At 29.5% G+C, this 5,917-nt stretch overlaps 1 long non-coding RNA gene across 1 annotated transcript; it reads right to left on the reverse strand.

The window, feature by feature from the left end:
* Positions 1-1,802: 1,802 nt before the first annotated feature.
* On the reverse strand, positions 1,803-5,055 carry LOC139430667 (uncharacterized). The gene is made up of 5 exons (XR_011641055.1): positions 4,626-5,055; positions 4,443-4,564; positions 4,262-4,387; positions 4,091-4,184; positions 1,803-1,877 (listed from the first exon to the last, which is right to left on the reverse strand). It is a non-coding gene; the product is annotated as an uncharacterized lncRNA (long non-coding RNA).
* Positions 5,056-5,917: the final 862 nt, after the last annotated feature.

A 5,917-nucleotide genomic window follows, 5' to 3' on the forward strand; every position in this document is an offset into this window, starting at 1 on the left:
ACTTACCAATCTTCACAAGGAACTTGTATGTAAAATCTTCCGGAAGTTCCACTAATTTCACATCATGAATGTTTTATTTTGGCAAACATAATTAAAATAAAAATAATCGTTCTTTCTTTCTATATCGCGTAAATCAGGTCTCGACACGGTATCGAGTTCCGACTCGTTTAGTAGATGACCGTTAAATTTTAGCTTGTATCACACCACATGTTGATCACGTGGTACCGACGAGTAATCCCGAGCAAAATAGTGCGGTGCCTACGAAGTACCCGAAGGAAAAGCACACGTCTAGTGTAAAATTTAATGTTTTATATATTACATAACTTCACTAACATAAGTAAAAAAGAACTCTCCTTTAGAGAACTGTAAAAACTACTCTATTAAGTGAATAATATATGAACTCTATATTAATTTTAAATATAGTGTACATTAGAGTTATTTTTACCATGTGATATTACAATTTTTACTCTAATTCTTTTTACCAACTACTCTAAAATTTTTACACGACACGATTTTTTCCTGTGTATCAACTTCATTCAATGTATTTCGCTCATCTTTTAACATCTTTGTTAATGATAACGTTATTTTATCGGTCTAAAGAAAAAATGAACTAAACAATTAATGATGATTCGTAGAAGGAGAAAGTTGTGCTAAAGAAAGTTTATTAATCAAGAGATGCTTCACGCAGCCTTGTTTTTTAATTTAATATTTTTAATTAGGTACAACTTTTTGAGACGATCATGTTCTCCGAGGAAGTTACATATATACAGGCAGGGTGTTTCGGTGACTCGGGGAATAAATTTAGCCACATATACCAGAATGAAAATGATGACGATTCATGTAAAAAAAATTAGTAAAAGTCTTCAAATTTCAAAGCTACAGGCTATCAAAGTTAGGAAATTTTAACACATTATGACGCCAAATGCGTTAAAAGATTTTAAATCAAAACAAAAAAAAAATAACGAAATTTTCAACAAGGACAAAACTAGTTTTATCACCCTGAGATGTACGCGAGTCCTCGACCGGCTCAGTGAAGAAGGGAGGGGTATTTATATGGCGCCACACAGTTAACCCCGCGTACAACACGAACTGTGACGTGAGATGATGGAGTATGGTGATATAAACAACTAACACAACAAAACATAAACGCTCAACAAAATAGGTTTTGAGTTGCAGACAAAATTTATTAAAAAAAAAACTCCCGTAAATAACAGGTAAGTAAAAAAAATAAACTAATAACAAAACTATAAAACGGTAAACTTTTAGGTTCAAACAACAAAAAAAAACTATATTGATGTTTGCGAGCTTTAAAAAAAAATGAAAGTCAAAACTAAAAGGAAATTTAAATCAAAATACCAAAAAAATGAAAATGAAAAATTAACCCGCGTCTGACTCCGTATGGTTGAGCTCAACGTGAAATCAAAAATTATAAAAAAAAACATCAACGCTAAAAATAGAATTAAAAAAAAACTCGCCAAACAAGGATTTACAAAAAAAATTGAAATGATATTATAAAAAAAAAATTAAAAAGGTTTAATGTTCCAATGATTCCAATTAATTTAAAGATTTTCTTAAGGAAAATCACATAAAAAAAATATATATAAGATACAAATTCTTCAATGACCAAAATAATAGTATGTTGTTCTATCTGACCTTTACTCCAAGTCTTGATCACCGGCCCGATTCGAAATAAATCCTCAGCAACAAATTCTGATGACTCAGGAAAGGTAAGGTAATATTCTTTGTTTTGTTCCAAAAAAATAATTAAAATCCTTAGGATGTAATGGAAATTATACCCTTGGACAATGGTTCCAAAATACCAACAAAAAAAGTTGTTCCAATAAGAGATGCCAAAAGTTGCTCCCCTCAATAAAAACCTGGATATAGAATATAAAAAAAATGAAACGTGGAAATATTAGATTTAAGAATTTTTGTTTGTAGGATAGTTTTTCTTTTTAAGTAGTTAGTAATTTTTTTTTAAGTAGTTAGAAAATTTTTTTTTAAAGTAGTTAGATTTTTTTTTGAAAAATAGATTTAGTAGATTGTTAGTTTAAGAATCAAAAGAAAAATATAAAAGGGTGAACGAATATGCCAAAAACTAATTAATAAAGACCTTACAAAAATGCTTACCTCTGATGTTCGAGGTTTAACCAGAGGACAGAAGAAAATGCAATGAAATACGTTGCAATCCGGAATCTCCGTACAATTTGGTAAAAGAAAAACACTTTTCCAAAACTTTATTTCGAGTGATGAATCCCACAAATATGGATTAGAAACAAAATTTTACACCAAAACCAAAAATGGCGAACCAACCAAAATTTCTTTAACACTCGAAAGCACATATTGCTCTGGTAATATAGTAAGAAAGAGAGAGATCAAGAAGAAAGTTGAACGGTCTTTTATACCCAAAAATCGAAAATATCAAAAAAAAATTACGTCTGCGCAAGATAGAACATGAATTTACGACACCCTCTCAAAAGCAAAAAGGAGAATTTTAAAGTGATAGGAGTTAAAAAGAAAAAAAAAGGAATACTCAGAATATGTTGCTGAAAGAGAATATAATAAAATGTTATAAACAAACAAAATGTAAACAAAGTAAATAAAAATAATAAATATGTTTCCGAATGTATGCAACTCATAACCCATTACACATAAACAAGTCACCCACACATAACATAAAAATTTCGGAATGTAACAACATTTTTCCAAATATCTTAAACACTATTTACAGTAAAGCGCTGAAATTTGGTACAGTATAAATCAATGTCATGTAAAATTTGTGAAGCAATTTATGAGTTGGATCCGTCCACTGGAACAATGCTATACAGACTGTTCCTAAAGTTTGTTTGCCCAGAACTTTTTTATTCTGTCATAACCCTACATTTATTTTTGCAGTTTCTAATAGTAAATTTAGTTTAGAAACGTTTATTACTCTTAGATAATATTGATAAAAATCACCATTTCTGTGTTAAATGCAAAAATGTTCTGTTCCGGTTTCAATAGTAGCACTAAAACAAAAGAAATCTAAGTTTTTGAACATTTCCTTTAGTATTTTTTATTACTTATCTTGTTATTTTATGTACTTTTTTTATTATTCCTGTTAGTGTTGTCGTTTTTTTGTTTATTTTTTGTTGATTTTTAATTTATTGTTTTTGGATTCTTTTATTAAACCAACTAAAAGAAATTAAAAATGTGATTTATCTAAATCTACACTTGGACATGTTGCATACATACATAATAGTTATGACAGCTGAGTTCGATTTTCACTTCTCATTGCCAATTCAGATTCAGATTTATTTATTTATTTTTTTTAGTGTTATTGAATTCGGAGCCTAACATTTTTGCATTTAATACGAAAACCGTGGTTTTTATCAATATTCTCTACGAGTGATAAAAGTTTCTAAACTAAATTTACTATTAGAAACTGCAAAAATAAATGTAGGGTTATGATAGAATAAAAAAGTTCTGAGCGAATAAACTTTAGGAACAGCTTGTATAGCATTGTTCCCGAGTACCGATCCAACTCACAAATTGCCTAATGATTTTCTGTGATATTAGTTTACACTGTACCAAATTTCAACGCTTTACCATAAATAATGTTTAAGATATTTAGAAAAACGTGTTAAAATTTCCTAACTTTGATGGTCTGTATCTTTGAGGACTTTTACTAATTCTTTTTTACATGAATTATCATCCTTTTCACTCTAGTATATGTGGTTACATTTGTTCCCCCAGTCACCGAAACACCCCTGTATAATGTTACTGCTGTGCAATGGCCTGATAGTGAAAAACTTCTCCCAAAACAATTGTTATGTGCTGTGTGCTTAGCTTCAGTAGTAACAAATTGGAAAGGAAAAAAAGCCAGCAGATTAGAATTTTTATATAAACTTTATGCATTGCTTTTTTTTGTTTTTATTTAAGAATGTATTAGTTTTTAGTTACCAGATTTTGATTTTCATTTCTCTTTTGATTTAAATTATTGATTGATATAAAAAAATTACTTGTTTGAAAATTCTAGAGGCGAGAAAACATTATAGAAATTGCATACTGAAAATTAAAAATTTAAAAAAAAATTATATTTAATACATACCACTTGATAATAAACAAGACTGAATAAAAATCCTTTCTTCACTGCATTGGAGATGTCCAGAAATACATGTAGTACGGTTTCATCACTTGATCTACTAAAATAACAAAAACATTCATAAAATATATTTATAATTAAACGTGATGATAAAAACTTGGAATATTGCAATCTTACTCTCAAGTTGCGTTGGATGATCGCTTGAAAATATCCATTTTACTTCCTTTTTGTTTGGATTTATGTAAAGGCTGAGGTCATCTTCTTTATCCAGGCATCCTTCTTAATCAATAAATAACCAGAATCCTTTTAAAAATAAATAATTAGATGGAGTTATAATTTAAAAGAAACAAATTATTACCTCAACATTTCTTTATCATACATTATATGTATGTACATCAGCAAAGAACTGTATCATTTCAGCAGTAGCTGCTTTCTCGTCCAATTCATATTCACTCGTCTCAATTATGGAAGTGGCCAATTCTTTTTAAATAAACGTAATAAAATCTAACGTAATTAATTACGCAGTAAGAAGCGTACTCACCTCAACACAATTTGGATCCATTATTACAATAACAATAATAAACGAGGTTTAAATAAATTTAATTCCTCTCCGGTGTTTGTACTCTCAAATACTCTTTGAGGTTCTAAATGAAGATTAAAAAAAAATTGTTTGAAAAATTGAATTATGTAGAACAGCCTGTACAAAGAAAACTGTCATCCATTTGCGACAACACAAATCAAAGCAATGATACCAACCGTAAATAAATAAAATTACCAACCTCAACAGAATTTATAAAAAGATTTAAACCCTTTTAAACGTTTTAACGCGTTTTAACTCACCATTTTTTCTTCAAATGGTGACCTTCTCATTTTCGTTTAAACTGAAAATACACGAAATCTCCGAAGGATTTCAAACTTGTCTGTTGTGTGAGTCACTGGTGTGTTTCGCCATCGGACATTATTTTACTTTATTTTTCTTTGTTATCGTCCTAGAACCTTGTATTCTATTATCTTCTTTTCTTAAAAGAAAAACACTTACTTTTTTACTTTACTTATTCAATATTATTATCATCATTAGTTTTGATTTTTTTGTAAGTACATCGGTTGCTCGACCACACCATTGCCACCAAATTCATTTCAATTTACATCCATTTATATTTTTTGTGCTCTACATCAACTATTATTATTAACTTTTGTTTTTCAAATGGCTGAGTATATTTTTCTTCACGTCATTGGATACAGATTGTTTTTCTGAATCCATTGATGTACAATACATCCATTTTGAATATAATTTTAACAGAGAACGTTAACCTGTATATACAGGTTGTCACACAAGAACGCCGCAAGCTTAACTCTGTCATTTACCTTCCGATTTTTATGAGCGAGTTATCAAATGAAATGGTTTGATGAATATTATGATTCATGCTACAAATAAACTTTTTCCAACGCCAGCTTCAATTTCAAGCGTTATCAAGTTTTGATTTTCAAATTGCTCGGTATGTTTTTCTTCACGTTATTGATAGAGATTTTTTTTCTGAACCCATTGCTGTACAATACATTAACATTAATTGTAATTTTAGCAGAGAAAAACAATTAAAACATTTTCCGAACATTATCTTAGTCACTTCTGCAATACTGTAGTGTGCCATAGAAAAAATAGTATTCATCACACCTTTTCATTTGATGCCACCCTCATGAAAATCGGAATGTAAATGACAAAGTTACAGCTTGCGGCATCCTTGTGTGACAACCTGCATATACAGGTGTCTTTTCTCTGTTAATATTACATTTAAAATGGATGTATTGTACATCAATGGATTCAGAAAAGCGAAG

The sequence above is a fragment of the Onthophagus taurus genome, chromosome 7 (assembly GCF_036711975.1).
Source record: "Onthophagus taurus isolate NC chromosome 7, IU_Otau_3.0, whole genome shotgun sequence".
NCBI lineage: Eukaryota > Metazoa > Arthropoda > Insecta > Coleoptera > Scarabaeidae > Onthophagus > Onthophagus taurus.